Source organism: Lissotriton helveticus, chromosome 1_1 (assembly GCF_964261635.1).
Source record: "Lissotriton helveticus chromosome 1_1, aLisHel1.1, whole genome shotgun sequence".
NCBI classification, from domain to species: Eukaryota; Metazoa; Chordata; class Amphibia; order Caudata; family Salamandridae; genus Lissotriton; species Lissotriton helveticus.
Window position 1 is genome coordinate 1,253,987,515 of NC_136057.1, and position 19,057 is coordinate 1,254,006,571.

The 19,057-nt window shown below is 45.8% G+C and overlaps 1 protein-coding gene across 2 annotated transcripts in view; it reads left to right on the plus strand.

Annotated features, from left to right (window-relative positions):
- LRRK2 (leucine rich repeat kinase 2) overlaps positions 1-19,057 on the plus strand; it is a 2,266,429-nt gene that overhangs the window by 59,739 nt on the left and 2,187,633 nt on the right. The gene's annotated exons all lie outside the window — the stretch shown is intronic.

Below are 19,057 nucleotides of genomic sequence, written 5' to 3' on the forward strand. Positions count from 1 at the left end.
AAATCAATCAAGGGGGGGCTTTAAATTTTTGATTAGGAAGGCTTCCGAATCGGGCGTTATCCAAATACCCAGGTATTTAAAAGAGTCTTCCGTGACCGTGAGTGGACAGTCCACTGGGAGCAATTGGGGCGGGCCCTTGAGGACGAACATAACCGATTTGGACCAATTGATGGTATATCCTGATGCCCGACCAAAGATCTTGCAGATATTTAAAAGCACTATTATTGAGCGTCTTGGGGAAGACCGGTATAACAGAACGTCATCCGCGTAAAGGGATATGCGGTCCTCCCAAGTCGCTGTCCAGTTAAGTCCCTGAATCATCGGGTCCCATCGGATCAAGGCCACCAATGGCTCCAGCGCCAGCGCAAACAGCAATGGAGACAAGGGGCAGCCCTGACGCGTACCCCGACCCAACTGAAAGTCTCTCGCGATATCACCATTCGCCACTACATAGGCGAGTGGACGTGAGTACAGTAATTGATCTCATGCGCAAAATTTGGGGCCGAAGCCCAGGTGTCTAAGAACTGCGAACATGTACAGCCACTCCACCATATCGAATGCTATGCGGGCGTCGATAGAGAGGATAACTGCAGGCTCCTGTATACAGATCATACGCGCCATTACCACATTTACCCTTCTGAGGTTAAGCGTGGTATTCCTATTGGGCACAAACCCGGACTGGTCCGGGTGAATCAGGGTTGTAAAGTGTGGGGTTAGTCAGAGGGCGATCAATTTAGCCAATATTTTGGCCTCTGCGTTGAGTAGAGATATTGGGCGATATGAGGAACACTGGTCCGGTGGTTTATCAGGCTTTGGCACCATAATTATAGTAGCCATTCGTTGATCCCATGGCAGCTCCCCCACTTTTAAGCTATTTGTAAACATTGTCAAGAGGTGTGGGGCAGTTAAGTAAGATGTACATTTATAGAGCTCAATGGGGATTCCATTTGGTCCCACAGCTTTCCCCGACTGTAGGGAGTGAATGGCAGTCAGCAGTTCGTCAATCGTAATGTCGGCCTCCAGAGAAAGAGCCGCTTCGTGTCTGACCTGAGAATCAGCCACTTCCGCCTCTAGGGCCTCTAATTCACCTTTCGTTTTATGCCTATAGCCAATTATGGAAGCGATTGCCTGCCCTCTCACCACTGTTTTATATGCTTCCCACAGTATACTAGGGGATTGTACAGAGGACAGATTTTCTTGGAAATAATGTGACTGTCATAATATCTTTCCGGATCGCAGGGACCTGGAAATAACCTGCAAATATAGGGAAAACTCGCTTTCTCACCCTAACGTGCATCTTGTAAGGTTAGTGAAATGGGTGCGTGGTCTGAAATGCCACGTGTACGGATCTCAACATCTGTTAAATGGGGCAGGCTGTTGGCTGAGAGGAAAAAATAGTCTATACGTGAGAGGCTATGATGCACTCCAGATTCAAAAGTATATCGCTGCGTATTGGGATGCCTGTACCTCCAAGCATCCGTGAAGCCCAAGGCATATATGAACCCCTTCATAAGGGAACCACCCGCTCCAGTTGTCCTACTTGGGTGGCGGTCCTTAGTGCCATCTAGGACTGTGTTAAAATTACCTCCCAGAATTAGTTCTCCTTCGGGTAGGTTTAATAGGAACTTACTAAGCTCCGGGAAGGCCAAAGTTTGGAGGGCCGGGGGAATGTACACTGATACAACATTAAAACGCTTCCACTCCCACTGACATGATATAGCTGCAAAACGGCCCTGATCGTCAGTCCAGGTGTGGTGTACTATCAGTGGGAACTGCTTACGTATCAGTATGCCCACCCCCCAGGAGCCTGAGGAGAACTCAGAGTGCACTACCATTTTGTTACTCCAGCGATCCATAGCTTTACACGCCGACCCCATCAGGTGTGTTTCTTGTAGTAGTGCCACCACCGGTGCATTGCGCCGTAAATACTGCAACACCAACCCCCTTTTAATCTTATCCCCCAGGCCATGTACATTCCAAATAAGCAACATCAGGGGAGACACCAGGGACTGCCGAGGACTGTCAGTACTCTCACCAGAGCTTGGTAGCCATGTTTCTACTGCCATAGGTAATGTATTGGTACAAAGCGACCCCCGCGGTGTGCGCCCACAAACTAATACCCTGCATATTCTACATTAAGCATTGCCCTGAACAAAAAAAGAAGGAAACAAGAAACAATACGAGTAAACCACCCATCCCTTCCCACCCACCACCCTGCCTCCCTGTTCGACTGATTCAAAACTACCTGCCACCCCAACCAAGCAGAGTGCTTAATACCCTTTCCCAGTTCTGCAGTGAAGGGGGTAAGAGAAAACCGCCCCTGCCCCTCTCCGTGCCAGTAAACCTGTAACAGCGGCCCAGAGCCCAACGGTAAAGTCAGCAAACAGGACCAACGAAGAGCCGTCATCGCAAGTAACCCTGAACAGCTGCAACATCATCACTTTCATTTGGAACCCAAGAAAACGTTACCCAAGAGGATACAGTCCCAAATAGACCTGGGCCAAGTTGTCTTCCACGGCCATGGATGCAGTCCGTTGGCTTCCGAAGATAAATATTTATTCTTGCTCCATGTCTTCTTGTTGTTCGTTGCGCCTCGCGTCTCGATGTCCAGCACGGCCTGACCTCGCTGCCTTACGCCATCCACCCAACCATTCCTGTGCCTCTTCAGGCGTGGAGAAGAACCATGCTTTGCCCTCCGTTTCCACTCTCAATTTGGCTGAAAATAGCATGGAGTATTTTAGTTCACGCTCCCGAAGCGCCTTCTTCACCTCAAGGAATCCTCTGCGCTGTTTCGTTACTGCCGCCGTGTAGTCCGGGAAGATTGTGATCGCGCCGGTATCAATGCGGATCGGAGGGGCCTGCCGAGCAGCTTGCAGGATTGCATCTCGGTCCCTGAAGTTGAATATACACGCCAAGATTGGCTGTGGGGGGGCCCCCGGTTTCGGTCTGACCCCCGGGACCCGGTGCTCGCGTTCAACTGGGAAGAAATTTGACAACCCTCGTGGCTGGAGGTGAGTAGTTACTAGGTCCTCCATAAACAGTTCCAGGGCCTGGCCCCCTGCCGTTTCCTGAACGCCTATAAGGCGGATGTTATTTAAGCATGAGCGGTAAATCCGTTACGCCCACGGATTTTTCGGATTTTTGGGGAATCCGCAATCCGCGTATTTTACGGATTTCCCACAAAATCCGAAAAAAAAAATCCGCGCGGACGTAACGGGTTCAAAAGTTGAACCCCCACTCATGTAACTATTTTACAATGGCGCCAGCAAGCTGCCAGCGCCGTTGTAAAATAGTTACAAAGTTAGCTTGCACAGGAACCACTAGATAAAACGAAGCAGGTGCTGCTTTATTTTATCTAAGTGCTTCCTGTGCAAGCTAACTTTGTAACTATTTTACAACGGCGCTGGCAGCTTGCTGGCGCCATTGTAAAATACTACAGCAGCTCACTCAAGGGACCCCTGCGCCCTTCGGGGCGATTGCATAGTAACACACACGGTCGCTCAGTGACTCATTCATTAGCCCAAAAACAATCGTGAGCGTCGTCGAGGCTGGACAGGTGTGCCTTCTTCCCAAATCTACCGTGGAAAATCAGCTGTGATGCTGGATAGACTTTGCATCCTTGACTTTCACGAGCGCAATACCCAGGCACATTGTGTTCGCACGGGTTTCTGCACGTTCGCGAGCGTTTTGTACAATAAAACCCTCGCGAACTTGCAGAAACCCGTGCTAACACAAAAACAAAAAAAATACGCTAGGATCCGCGGATTTTGCGTATTTTCAAAATACGCAAATCCGCGAATCCGCGGATTGCCAATACGCAAAATCCGCTCATGCTTAATGTTATTCCGTCTCAAGCGTCCCTCCTGATCCTCGAGGCGGGCCATCATGAGCTTGTTGTTTGCCTCAAGCTGCCGAACTTGCTTCTGGAGGGTGGAAGTGTCAGACGAGAGGGCCGCTGTGGTCGTTTCAACCTCAGACACTTTTGTGGACATTTTATTGAAATTAGCTCCGATCAATGCCAGGTCAATTGCGAGGGTCCCAATCCTCGAATCCACCTTATTGAGGGTGGTCATAATGTCCTGTAAGGTGACCTCTTGCGGAGCGCCCCCAGACGCCCCCGTTGTTGATGGGACCTCTTTATCTTGTGTGTCTCCTTGGGATTTAGTGAAGTCATATTTATCTAGCTTTGCCTGGTTGGCCCCTTAGCAGTTCTGTTGCTCATTTTGTTAGCAAAGAGAAGGATTTCGTACCAGCCAGAGTCCACAGTGGGTGCTGTCTGCAGGCCTGCGCACCACAATGCCAGATTCACATAAAGGAGCTAGGTCCCTAGTACTTGGGAGGGGTGAAATGATTACTGTCTCCTGAAAAGTGGCCGGTGTTCCAGCTTGTGCCCCTGCTGATGGGTCACTAGATGCCAGGTTGTGAGTCTCAGGATTATAGAGCAATGCGCGCCTTTGCGACAGCTCCACTGATGATTTCCCTACCAGAGTCACGAGTGGTGGCAGTGCTTCCCCCCCAGGTACAGGTGGAAATCCCGGCAGCGATGTCAGACCACCAGGACGACTCAGGCCGAGCCCACAGGCGAATATCAGTGGAATTGTAATATTGGCGTGTTCGGGGGTGGGGGCGCCTCAGCCAGTGTTCATGTGCCACTTCTCCCCGATATACGGCGGCGTTAGTGCTCAAAATGGCAGCCGGGGGGTTTCAGCAGCCTCCACCCCGATCGTCAGGCACTTACTGTCGGACAGCGTTGTGGGGTCCTTAGCAATCCTTTCGCCGTATCCTCAGGCGCTGCCTCGATCACCGCAGCTCAGCGCCTCCCTAGGGCCAGGGGGGGGGGGGGGGGGAGTGCGCCGCATGCCAACACCTCCGCTCCTCCCTGATCCAGACCCCCGGCTTCTTACTCCAGATAGCTCCGCGATTGTGGGTCTCGGTTGCCGCATCCCAGTAGGCCGCTGAATGTTGCTCTGCGCCTCAGCATTTGTGAGTCCTGCTGTCTCCCGGGGTCCGACGCCGATGAGGCCTTCCAACCTCCGCTTCTCTCACACAAGTTTCTGGGCTATTTGGGCAACGGGTATCTGTGCAGATAGTCTGGGCCCGGTTATGGAATTCGGAGCCTCTCTAGGCTGCGGCCATTCCCATCGGCTGCTAGCCACGCCCCCCACCCCACTACAATTCTGGCCGATGTGATGGGCCCCAGAGTCCGGTATGCCTCTGATCTGGTCTTCCAGAGGCCACACTCATCCAAACGAAGTGGTAATGCACTGAGGGACTGGGGCATAATATACATCCTCTTGGGGAGGATGGCTGGTTGTACAGTTCTGCTAGACCCCAAGTTTGCCCATCTAAGTGTGATGGAAGACTACTGTGGTAGAATTGCTTCTCTCATGCTAGTTGGGTTTGGGCTCTGCATCATAAAGATGGAAATTGCTTGGAGGTTGAGGGATATGTGTGCCCCCTCCAAACCAGAATAGATCTGAAGCATGGACTACTGTGCCTCTGCAAAGGAAACTGTTTATTGGGCTAGGGACTGCACCAACAAGCATGGTCTCATTTGGGGGTCATGGCACAACTTTAGATATTTGACGGGTGATGCAGCTCTTCATTCTCGAGGCGTAATTCCTATGGTCTGGAAGGAACCAACCTCCTTCATTGTGACAATTCTTGGATCTTGAATATTCTTTGTGATACATAATGTGGGAATCTTCCCTGCAATATACTGTCAGTTTGTGTTTTATTGCATTTGTTGTATTTAAAAATGCAATAAAAAAATTATAAAAAAAATCAAATGGACACCGTTGTGTTTTTATTTTTACAATAATGCTATATTGCTATTTGTAAGGTATAAGGTCATTTAAGACCAGTTTTTTCACTTATCTTTACCACTTTATTTTTCAGATTTCCATAGTACCTCTCAACCTTCCCAGAGGACTTGTGTTGGTAGGCACAATAGAAAAGTTATTGGATGCATAAAGCCATTGATAGTTCCTAGACTACAGTAGACACAAAGTGAGTTGCTTTGTCACTCCAGATCCTAAGTATTACTTCAAACCTGGGTTTAACGTATTGTAGTAGTCTCTTGGCTACAGTGATCGCATCGGCTTGGGAACATGGGTAAGCTTCAATACACTCAGAGGACCTACTTAGCAATACATAAACATAAGAGGAAGATTGATGCATTTGGATGAAATCGATCTGTTCATAAACAAAAAAGCCCCCATGTGGGCGAATGAGCAGCTGGCACAGTCTTGAAACCTTTACCAACATTATAGTCTGGCTGTATAGCACAAGTTTGGTGATGATACTATTATGCTATTCACCACTGTGATAAGTAGGAAACAGTGAGGTGGGGATTCAAAACTAGCTATTGAACTAACATAGTAGTTGAAATAGAGATAAGTAGTGTTTCCTACTTTGACAAAGTAGTAATAGAAAGGTCCTGATTTTTGGCAGTTAGGAATAGTACAGCCACTCCATGGGGTACATCAGCAGCGAGGAGAAAACACATTTCATATTTTCAGACACTTCAACAAGGTGGCCAACTGCTGCAACTGTGCACAAGAACAGAGTCAATCCTGACACCATAGCATCAAGAACAGAGCAAAACCAAACAGTTTATTTATTTTTCTCACCATGATTTTGCACCAACACTACTAAAACAAAGCCCTCTTTCTCATGTCCTTACAGAGTTTGGAGTGATCCAGAAGTCCCAAAGCAGGTGCGGAGTAGGTTTTAATGATATGGGGCCTCATAAGACCTGGGCAATGAGTCAAAATTTTATCATGAAAGTTATCTTGTAAATGGTATGAAAGCAGTAGCATACTACTGAACGAACCCACTGTCTTCAATGGCCTGCAATCCACAAGACAGTGCAAACCTTGGAGATGGCAACACTCAGGGTAGCTTTAGAACAGCTTCAATGTGATCATCAGATAGGTGTTTCTATCCTGTGAAATGTTATGACCTAGTTATGGAACAAAGTGGCAACTTTTCCTTGAAAACTCGCTGCCCTTAGCAAATTCAGTGAGCAGATACTAGGAATCACCCTTGCATTAATCTAAAGAGTCTGAAGCAACCAACAGATTATCAATGTGCTGAACCAGGGTGGACCCGTGTGGAAAGACTGTCCCAGTGTGTCCAAATCCTATTATGTGTCTGTGAGAAGCTAGATGTCCACTGTAACCCACAGGGCAGCAAGTCATTTTAATTAGGACTGGGAGAATCTGAAAGTGAAAGGAAATGGCTATCAAGATGTATACAAAAGGAAAAAAAGCAGAGCATAAATCAACAACAGTGAGCCATGAGGCATTTGCCAGTATGTAAATGAGAAAGTTTGACAATATAAGAGGATTAATGCCACACAGCTCCTGCACAAATTGTTAGGTGTCTTTAGCAGGCTTTTTGATTCAATTACAATTGTTACAAAAACCGTTCGCTATAACAGCACAGCAATAACTAGACATATTCCTGCTTCTGCCTTGGGGTGTTAAAGTGAGTTGGATTCTGTCTCAATTTGGCCATTTCAGCAGCTAAAATCTAACCCGTATCTTTAGCTAGTTGTGACTACCAGGAGGACGGAAGTTGACCAGAATGCCAGTGATAGTTTGGGAAACAAGGTTTTCGCAGGATAATGAGCTTCAAAATGATAGCCATATTCACACAGTACAGCTAAAACTGTTTTTTAATTGTAAAAAGGTGCATTCAAATAATTATCATCACTGGTTCAGAATCCAGAAGAATTCAGTTTACAAAGAAGGTCCCTACCCAATAGAATTACGCAAGAGTTGGGACTCAAGAGGAAGACCTGTTGATTGGTAATTAGGCATAGGAAGATAGACACAGGGTCGGTAATTTGGTGATGACGATGATTTAAAATATTCCAACTGTTAGCAACTCTTTTGCTTTCAAGAGAAAGGGTAGTAAATTCAAAGCTATTTAGAGATGATCGGCTAGCACCAGTATTGATTAGACACGAAATGTGCTTTGCATGGATAATGCATCACACCTATATGCCTTTCTGATATGCAGGGACTAGAACAGGGGTGGCTCCCCTCAGACTGTCCTAAAACATTGCATATCATTATAATGAAGGAGCAAGAACATAAAACTCTTCAGGTTGTTTGTGTGAACAATGGTGTAGGTTTAGAAAATCTCGTGTTCGGTGCCCTCTTTGACCACAGTTGAAATGTGAAGCCTTAGAAGGTGGTGCAAACTCTGCATTTGCCTGCCCTTGATTTCTTATCACCCCCCTGCTTTCCTGTCCCTCCCTTCAAGTTTACCCTGATGCAAAATTCCTCCACATCTGCTCCCTCTGATCATTTCTTGAAGAGACCCCATTTGTAAATTTTAAGTTTAAATTCAGTGAATTTTTTCATGTGCTCTTGAAAGCAATTCTCACGGAGGTTTGTGTTGCCAACTACATATCGTTCTTAACTGCTCTAGTACCTTGGGCAACAACCCTCGAATGAAAGCAGCTCCTACTTCTTCCTAAGTTGTTTTATGCATTCACAGTACTCCAGTAGCGATGAAAGACATTTTACAAAGGATCAGGGAAATCTGCAAAAGCTTCCCCTTTTGTTTGTCTTATAATTATTAATCTTGGTCCTGTTATTCTTAGCTGGACATGCTCCAACAGCAGCATTCAACAAGCCTCTCTAGCAGCAAGTAAAGCAGTAACATTTGCAGGTGGTTGTTGCAGCCAAATAACTTTTATTACCATTTGGTCTGTTACTTCTCGCTGCATAACAAATCGTATTGACATCAGCCCATGTGTGATTATTACACCCAAAAGCCATTTGCATTTCTTCTGTGTATTGTCCTGTATTCTAGGTAATGAACAAGTAATATTCAGAAGGTCTAATGGGATTGTTGAATGATATCAGGGATCTGACCCCCTTGCCCAGTAGCAGAGGCCTCTCACATTGGCTATAAAGTGGATCAAGTTTGACATGTATAAAGTCAGTTGGGTTGTCTCTGTCCTCGTAACTAGGTGAAGAGGTTCACCTCTCAGGTATGGCTATTCTGTCTGAGTCTTTTGCTGTTTGGCCCACAGTTAGTCTTAAACTATCTCAGGTAATAGTCACTCTACATGCCTGACCCCTCTAAGCCAGTGTTTCAAATTGATGGGTAGGGAATGAGAGTGTATCAAAGTGTTCTAGTGTAGTTTCATCATGTTTGGTTCTCATCTTGTTCTAGCACTAGCTGCACTACTGACAGATGCACACGTGAGAGTGTGACGAGTAGTGGAGCAGCCCCTGCCTGTGACTTATCCCCAAGCACATTTACTGGGGCTGCACCAATTCTGGGTGGAATTGGTTTTCCACTACAATGCTGGTTCTGGAAAGCTCAGAAAATCTAATATGTCTTCATTCTTTTCTTCTACTGTTTCACCGATATAAGTGGTAATTCAGGTGACTAATGTGCGATCTTATTTTCTCTTGGGTGTTCTTAAAACTTCCTCACCTGAAATTCCTGCTGGCGGTCCATGGCTTCCTCATTCCAGTTTAGGAAAGCCAACCACTGTTCTGGACTAGGTTTGTTTTAAGTTCTGTCATACGTTTCTTATGATTATGAGAAAATGAGAAGGGTTGCCCCCAGGAACTTTTTACTCTTTGGCTAGGGAGTGTCCAGAAGTCATCCCCACCCATTGGCTAGTGCCAGCCATATATGTGGCACCCCAAGGAACCCTTCTCTGAAAACCTTTTTGACCTGTAGAAGAACAGACGAGAACTGGACCCTGCTATCTGTGACCTCAAGGACTAGGCCTGATACCTATTTTTCTCGGGACAGAGAAGTGTTCCCCAAGGGTTAGTTTAGTGATCTCTTGTGTGACTATAGTGGCACAACAAGCTGCTTGAGGGCTTTTTTAGGTCTGACCTAGGCAGCACTCATGCGCTGCGTAGGAGGGCCTTTAGCTGTCGCTCTGCTAATTTTCAAGCACACACTCGTGCTTGTGGCGGCATCCACCTTGCGGGAGCGAGCAGCGGCGCGCATGCTAATTGACTGTTGCTTGCTCCTGCAAGGTGGATGGTGCCACAAGCACGAGTGTGCTTGAAGACAGCTGCTGCTTCTTAGGGTGATCGCTTTCGCGGCTGCGCGGCCAATGCTTGTTATTTTGAGAATCTGGTCTCCCTACCTAATGCATCTCTGCCAAGTTGCAGACCGTGGTCCCGCTGCGCCTTCAAGGGAAACAACGGGTCTGGGTGCGTTCTCGGCAGAAAGCTGTAATACATGTTATGTTGCGCTGTGTTCCTCCGCACTGGCCCAAGTGCAGGGTGTCTGCGACCCTCAGGCAAGAGAGGGGCTTTGTCAGGTTGAGTCGTTCTAGTTTCGCAGCAGCATGCCGATATTCCGAGTTTGCAAGGATGTAAACCGGTGTCTCCAGGTGGCAATTCCATCTCAGACCCCGGTGCAAGGGCATCATTTTCTGTTGAGAGAGGGGGTGATGACGGAGTGACGGGTGCCTTATGCAGTGGATTAATTTGGTCTGCCCAGGAGCCAATGCTCTGTCCGCGGTATGCCTCGGCACCTGGTATAGCACATTCAGCAAGCTATGTAGAAAGCACTGGCTAGTTACACTACCCCTACACTACAGTTAGTCGTATGGCACTAGGCTGATCTAGGTTAAGAGTCGCCTAAGCAATTAGAGCCTGCAAGCACAGCACCAAAACCACATAAGCCGCACTTCATGCCTACACCGTACTGTGTTTGGAGCATGTGTTTGACCCTCATGCCCCAATGCTCCAATGCAATGCACCTACAGTCAATGATTTCAGATGGCCTCCAATGATCCAACAGGGCCGATGATGATCCAGCCGTTCCAATGATATTCCAACAGGGCCAATGATGATCCTGTACATATCAGTGAATGGATTAACTTCAAATCAAGCCAGTCACACAATACTCCCGTCCATTGACCAGAGCAGTCTACAGATATCATATGAACTTCAGACTCTGGTCTATAATGGAAACGTAATGGTATGGCCGACATCCACACAGCCAACAGCGCTACAAGTCCATACTAATGGTACATTGTACGCTATTTATTTATTTAAAAAGTTTTATATAACGCGAACCCGATCCCAAAGGATATCAGAGCGCTTTACATGAGGATCAATTGAATCTCAAGTTACATATTACATCCAAGCATAGTAAGACACAGGCACAGAGACAATGTAACGATATTTCATCGGAGGGAGGGGGAGGAAGATAACACAGTGGCGAGAGGGGGAGAACTGTGACCAATGTCCAGCTGGGTAGGTGACGGCCGAGGGGAGAGACCAGGGCCGATCTCCTCTTTAGCTGTCTAGCAGCTCCACTGGGCATTAGCCATGTTGCACAGGTCTCAGCGGTCAGGAAGAACAAGAATAGCAGATATTCATGGATAAAATCATTACAGTTGCATAGTCAACACGGTTATGAAGCGCTGGCTAGACCCGGAGGTATCAGAGCGCTCTACATGAGATTCCACAATGTTACACGATTACGCCAGTTACAGGTTACATCAGTTGCAAGAAAAAAATAAACATTTAAAGAGCATAGAGGACGAGGTAAATTGAGCGAAGAAGGGTAAGGGGGTAGGGGGTAGGAGGGAGATATGAAGGAGAGACGAAGGGCAAGTCTGCCCAAGGTCCGGCTGGGTAGGTGACGGCTGAGGGGAAAGTCCACAGGCCCATCTCCTCTTTAGCTATCAGGTAGCTCCACCGGGCATTGGCCAAATAGCTAGGTCTCAAAAGAGAAACATTAAAGGAGCATAGCAGACAAGAAAAATGGAGCGGAGAAGGGTAAGGAGGTAGGGTAAAGGGGTAGGAGGGAGATCCGACGGAGAGATGAAGGAAAGTCTGCCCAAAGTCCGGCTAGGTAGGTGACGGCTGAGGGGTATTGGATTCTAGCAGTTGGGGAGTGCCAAGGAAGTTGAGGCTGCTCGTACTGCTGTCAAAAGAAAATGTCAAACAACAAAAAAAGAGAGAGGTCTGATCTGGTCAAGTCCACGACTACCAGAAATGAGGAGCAAAAGGATAAGTGGATAGTATTGATCACAGTCACTCTAGTTGAGTGGGATCACAGTCACTCTATTTGAGTATGAAAGCCCTCACACACCGACCTAGTCAGTGTCATGCTTCATCATCGGGCCCCACCGAAGAGACCGAGTGTCTCTTCGGTGTGCTACGACGCCAGAAAGACTGCGGAGCTGGTTGTGTGGGGAGGAGGTGTTGTGAAGATTTCTCAAATTAAAAGTGACTAAAAGGGTATCAAAAAAACTTTAATGAGTGATCCCTAAGACACGTGTAAGTGGTATATGTGTCTGAATTTAAAAGCCAAGGTTGTTAGGATTTTGTTTAAATTCAGCTAGATACCACAATATTATTAAAATCAGTCAACATGTTTCTGCCTTCAGTGTGGTATATATTCACCATGGCATTCTTCAGGACTATAACCCCGGCGGTATGGACACTCTAATAGTCCACCCTGACCTGGGGGCGTGAAAGTGAAAAGGAAAAAGTGAAAAAAGTGCTTAAAAATAAGGAGAGCAAATTGCTCAATCCAAAAAACCCGAATTATGGGTGTATCAGCACCTGTAAGAAAAGACATACAGACAAACAAATATAGACAAACATACGATTAGTATATGCCAGCGTAGACTTATCATAGTGCTCCTAAGATGGTGGCAAACCTATGTGTGCACACAATAACAGATAACTTATGCACCTTCCGAGTAGCCCTTAGGGATATAAGTACTGGCTAAGAGGTGAAGTGCTAGAGGTGGTTAAAAACTACTACTTGTAGTGAAGGAGATAAAAATGCGGTGTGAACTCTCCATGAGAAGGGATCAATTTGACCAAATGGTCGGTGACCCCCACAAGATGGTGAAATATGGAGAACATCTCACTTTAAAATTGGGCGCTACTTGCACCATGGGTCTCGGGAGGGGGGTTGGAGCGCGCTTGGCACATCCTAAGAAAAAACGTGATGAGAATGTCAGCATAACCCATACAACACACAGGCACTTAGCTTTTGTTAATTGTAGTAGCCGTTCAGCCGGGGGTGCAGACTCACGCCCTCAGCGCTCACATCCCGCTTGGCAACCTGTTAGAACCCTCTGGACCGGACCCCGACGATGGAGAGCGGGGCCGGTGAATGAGTTTAAGAGCGCTTTGTTTACGCGCTCGATTCCGGGTTGGGCGTGCCTCGCTGGGCGTGTCATGCTGGGAACGAGGCTTGGGGCGCACACGCCCCCTCGGGCGGAGCGCATTAGGGATCAGACCGAGGCTTGGATTGGAAAGCCTATCCCTGCGCTTGCGTGAGCGAGATGGTTGCACGCTATTGGTTAGTGTCAGGACCATGGGTGATTATTATTTTCGGTAAATAAAACGAAGGATTTTGGTCGTTTTCCTTTGCTTTCATGATATTGGTAATGATGCCAATCAATGGATAAAAAGGTTTTTATGTGTAAGAGGGACAGAGCGAAAAAGCACATACTCATAAAACACATACATTCAAAAAGGATTGGGATTTTACTGTGGACAAGATGTTACAGTGCACAGAGTTTATTAGAAAAATATGTTGAATGTTGCCTGTTTAAAACAGACCAGTTCAGTGAAACAAACCCAATCCTTTTTGAATGTATGTGTTTTATGAGTATGTGCTTTTTCGCTCTGTCCCTCTTACACATAAAAACCTTTTTATCCATTGATTGGCATCATTACCAATATCATGAAAGCAAAGGAAAACGACCAAAATCCTTCGTTTTATTTACCGAAAATAATAATCACCCATGGTCCTGACACTAACCAATAGCGTGCAACCATCTCGCTCACGCAAGCGCAGGGATAGGCTTTCCAATCCAAGCCTCGGTCTGATCCCTAATGCGCTCCGCCCGAGGGGGCGTGTGCGCCCCAAGCCTCGTTCCCAGCATGACACGCCCAGCGAGGCACGCCCAACCCGGAATCGAGCGCGTAAACAAAGCGCTCTTAAACTCATTCACCGGCCCCGCTCTCCATCGTCGGGGTCCGGTCCAGAGGGTTCTAACAGGTTGCCAAGCGGGATGTGAGCGCTGAGGGCGTGAGTCTGCACCCCCGGCTGAACGGCTACTACAATTAACAAAAGCTAAGTGCCTGTGTGTTGTATGGGTTATGCTGACATTCTCATCACGTTTTTTCTTAGGATGTGCCAAGCGCGCTCCAACCCCCCTCCCGAGACCCATGGTGCAAGTAGCGCCCAATTTTAAAGTGAGATGTTCTCCATATTTCACCATCTTGTGGGGGTCACCGACCATTTGGTCAAATTGATCCCTTCTCATGGAGAGTTCACACCGCATTTTTATCTCCTTCACTACAAGTAGTAGTTTTTAACCACCTCTAGCACTTCACCTCTTAGCCAGTACTTATATCCCTAAGGGCTACTCGGAAGGTGCATAAGTTATCTGTTATTGTGTGCACACATAGGTTTGCCACCATCTTAGGAGCACTATGATAAGTCTACGCTGGCATATACTAATCGTATGTTTGTCTATATTTGTTTGTCTGTATGTCTTTTCTTACAGGTGCTGATACACCCATAATTCGGGTTTTTTGGATTGAGCAATTTGCTCTCCTTATTTTTAAGCACTTTTTTCACTTTTTCCTTTTCACTTTCACGCCCCCAGGTCAGGGTGGACTATTAGAGTGTCCATACCGCCGGGGTTATAGTCCTGAAGAATGCCATGGTGAATATATACCACACTGAAGGCAGAAACATGTTGACTGATTTTAATAATATTGTGGTATCTAGCTGAATTTAAACAAAATCCTAACAACCTTGGCTTTTAAATTCAGACACATATACCACTTACACGTGTCTTAGGGATCACTCATTAAAGTTTTTTTGATACCCTTTTAGTCACTTTTAATTTGAGAAATCTTCACAACACCTCCTCCCCACACAACCAGCTCCGCAGTCTTTCTGGCGTCGTAGCACACCGAAGAGACACTCGGTCTCTTCGGTGGGGCCCGATGATGAAGCATGACACTGACTAGGTCGGTGTGTGAGGGCTTTCATACTCAAATAGAGTGACTGTGATCCCACTCAACTAGAGTGACTGTGATCAATACTATCCACTTATCCTTTTGCTCCTCATTTCTGGTAGTCGTGGACTTGACCAGATCAGACCTCTCTCTTTTTTTGTTGTTTGACATTTAACCGGGGACTAAGAGAGTGTCTATGAATCTCCCTACCTCTCTCCTTGTTGGTATATGTCAAAAGAAAATGTACAGGAGAAACTTCAAGGACAAAGTAAAACAAGCATTGGCATAGCCAATAGGTCGCGCCTTTGGGACCATATAAGTGTTTAGTTTGCCAGCACAATATCCTTGGTGCAACAACATCAACAAACTTTAAAAAGAAAATCATATCCTCAGTTTCCCAAATTGGATTTATGTCTTTTTTGGTGTCAATTTATAAAATGTTACTATTTTTTTTCTAAATCAGTTTGGGATTTTTATTGTTTGGTGTTTTAACTTTTATTACTGTTTTCGTACTGCATAAATACTTTACACATTGCCCTAAGTTAAACCCGCATGCTCTGTACCACATGAGCTGAGGTTCAATTAATAACTTAGGGGTTCACCCTGACTATTTAGTGTCGTTGCTTCTTGAGGTAGACAACCGTCCATCCACTTTCTTACAGGTTCCATCTTCCAAAGTTTTTTTTTAACAGCATCATTAGTAAACTTCTTTCAATTCTGTATATGCCTACACATGGTCTTACTGTACTGATAGTTCAGAAGTTGAGCTGGAGTCCCTTTAGTTAGGGTCTTACCGCTATATGTATCAACAAACCATTTTGCATTTCCTAAATAGCGAATTTTAAGGAATCGCTATTTAGCAAATGCAAAACGGTATGTATGTACAAAATCGCTTTCCAATAGCGATTCCTTAGCATTCCTTAATTTGAGATTAGCAAATTGTCAATCACAAATTACCCCTTCATTTCCATGGGCCAGGAGGCCCATAGGAATGAAAGTGCAATTTGCAATTAGCAATTTGCTGATCGCAAATTAGGGATGTTTCCAAGGGTGCAGGGGTGTCTCAGGAACACCCTGCTGCACCCCTGAAAAAGACATTTGGTTTTTATCAAAAAAGATTTTTGATAAGAATTCGCAAATTACCACCAACTAGAAGTTGGTGGTAATTTGCTAATCCTTAATGGCATTTATTGCATTTTATTTGTTTGATACATTGCATTTAAGGAATCGCAAAATTTGCAATTCCTTAAGTGCAATCGCAAAATAAGGATTAGCAAATTTTGCTATTCCTTATTTTGCATCAAACTAGTTTGATACATTCCATTTGTCTAATTAGCATTCGCAAAGGCCGAAATTCGCAGAATTTCGGCCTTTGCGAATGCTAAATAGCTTGATACATATAGCGGTTAATTTCAAACCAAAGGTCACCTGTTTTCCTCACTACACCCTCTTTCACAGTCAGGAAAACATTTAGCTAGTCTGCCACCCTCTGCAGCAAATCGCTACATGGAGGGTCTTTAGTAAGAAAAGGAAGGGAGTGTCTGATAATTATTCCAATCAGCGACGTGAGAGAGAGGTTGGGAAGGACCTTCACGCTCATCCATAGCCCCCTTAGAATTGAAACACCTCCTGTCACACAGCCTCTTAAGGCTGGCAGATTGTCTGTGATGGTTAAATCGATATGCCTCTTTCATCACATTCATCCACTAGAGTTCATCCTAGGGTCCTATATAACCATTTCCTCCCCTCCAACAAGCTTCTCTTCGTATACCATGGGTTTCATTCATGCCTCTATCTCTGAAGGCACAGCTCTCTCCCCAAACCAGTTTTATCCGACCATTGCCTGTCAGGATGACAAACTCAAACAATGAACAGCATTTAACTTGGGCAATAAACACATCAGACTTGCATTTCAACATTTTTAATTGTGCCTAAATCTCTGACCTAATGGGCAAACAGAACTCCAGGCCACCCTCCATCTAAGCTCCCCATGGAGAATTACACATTAAGGCCCTGGTCCCTTGGATGGCATCAGAGTGCACTCCTCTACACGAAGAGGAGAAATTCAGAAGTTCTGTATTCTTCGTGCTGGACTTTGAGAAGGTAACTTTCCAAGCTGGACTAAGCCGGACCCTGTTTCAGACTTGTGCTCCATCGCGGTCGGTCTGAACTTTACCTCGGTATAGCATGACCAAATAACTGCGAGTAACCCTTTGTGCTGTTAGGCGCTGTACCTACCTAAAACTTTGAAATTGCACATCCCCGGTTCTGAGATTTCTGTCATATTGGTCTCATTTTATTTATTAAAATTTACTTTATTTTTATAAGTTGGTTTGGGATTTTCGTTGTGTTGTGTTTTTACTTGACTATTGTTTGTGTGCTGCATACATACTTTACACAGTGCCTCTAAGTTAAGCCTGATTGCCTTTGTGCCAAGCTACTTGAGGGTTAAGCACAAGTAATTTAGTGTCTTTTTGTGATTTACCTTGTCAAGGATTGTGGTTGTTGCTTGAGGAGGGTTATCATCCTCTCAACCAAAAGCCCAACTTCTCACAGCAGTCCTTTCCTAAGTAGAGTCAGTGGGGTGCAAAAACCTGTTGTATTTATTACCAGAAAGCATTTCCCAAGGCAATAGAGAACTGCGACAATTGAAAAGGAATGTCTGACGATGAAAAAGGCAAAGAAAAACTAAATAATTTAGAGAGTGTATTTCAAGCACTGACCACAGTCCTCTTACTTAGTTGGCCAAGAAAAAAGTGAACAATGCCGAATTTTACGATGGTGCTCGTCTCTTCATCCCTGCAAATTCCAGCTAAAAATAGATGGAGTATAGATCAAACTAATGTAGACATTCTGTCATTGTTCCTTAGTAATCTTCCCACTTGGAAGAAAGCTGGAAATTGGCTTGTGAGGGAAAATGATCCCATGACGTCCAGGGTGATAGGGAAGACGGTGGGAACCTAGGAAAGGAAAGGGAGAGGAGAGGTTAGAAAGTGACAACAGACTTGGACAGGTAACAAGAGGAACGAAATATGGACTCAAAAAGTGGGAGCCTAGTGGAGATATAAGAAAGACCTATACCATGGGTTGTCTCCCCTGTAGAGGAAAGGAGGATGCCGAGCAGGAGGGGGAAACCCAGAGGAGATAGTTGTTTGTGGGCTCACACTACCAGGATGAGGAAGAAGTCTTGGTGCCACTACTGACTCCAAGTAATAGGAGTACCCGAATACCCAGTCGAGGTCGGTAAATTCTGAGGGACCCACAGTGCTGACTAGGCATGGCTGGCCCTCCAACGACACCTATTGCTCCCGCCATGCTTCCAGGGAGAACTCCGGCTACAAAGGTTGGTAACAGGGAGGGGAAAAAGGAAGATGGGTGGCAGGTACACTGGGGATTGAACATGTGTGATGGGGCTATTAAATAGGGGGCACTATTGGCACAAACTGAAATGGAGAGCACAGGGTTGATAGGACAGCCAGTACCACACCTTTGTTCGCCAAAGAATAAGGAAACATACAAGGGACAATATGGAACGACATGCTAACTGAGCGAAATAGATTACAGTATAACTCTGCTCTAGTGACAGGGCTGCTTTGGGAAAAGGGGAACAAACAGTCACATACAGAAACCGGTTTCCAAAAGAGGTTACCCTAATGAGAGAAACTAGATAAATAGAGAGAGGGGGCTCCAGAAAAGTTAGTGAGAGATACAGAGGGACTACGAATTTGACAGAGACTCATCAAGCCTGAGATAGGAAGAAAGTGTTTAAAAGAAAGGGATACTAAAGTGCATGGGCCTGGGTACCACAGGGATGGTCCAGACAGCAGACTGTCTTGAAAAGAAAGAAGAGGATATTGTGAAGCTGGCCAGAGAGACTTCCTTGTTCCCAACATATTTACCAGAGGATGTTACAGAAAGAAAACAGTTTTTTTCTGGAGAGCGAGAGCGCCAATATAAACTATCTGATCCTTGAGATAGCTAGTGCAGTTGTAAATTGGCTAATTGGGAGTGGAAGGGGAGCCGAAAACTACACCCTCAAGTCAAACTAATAGCTT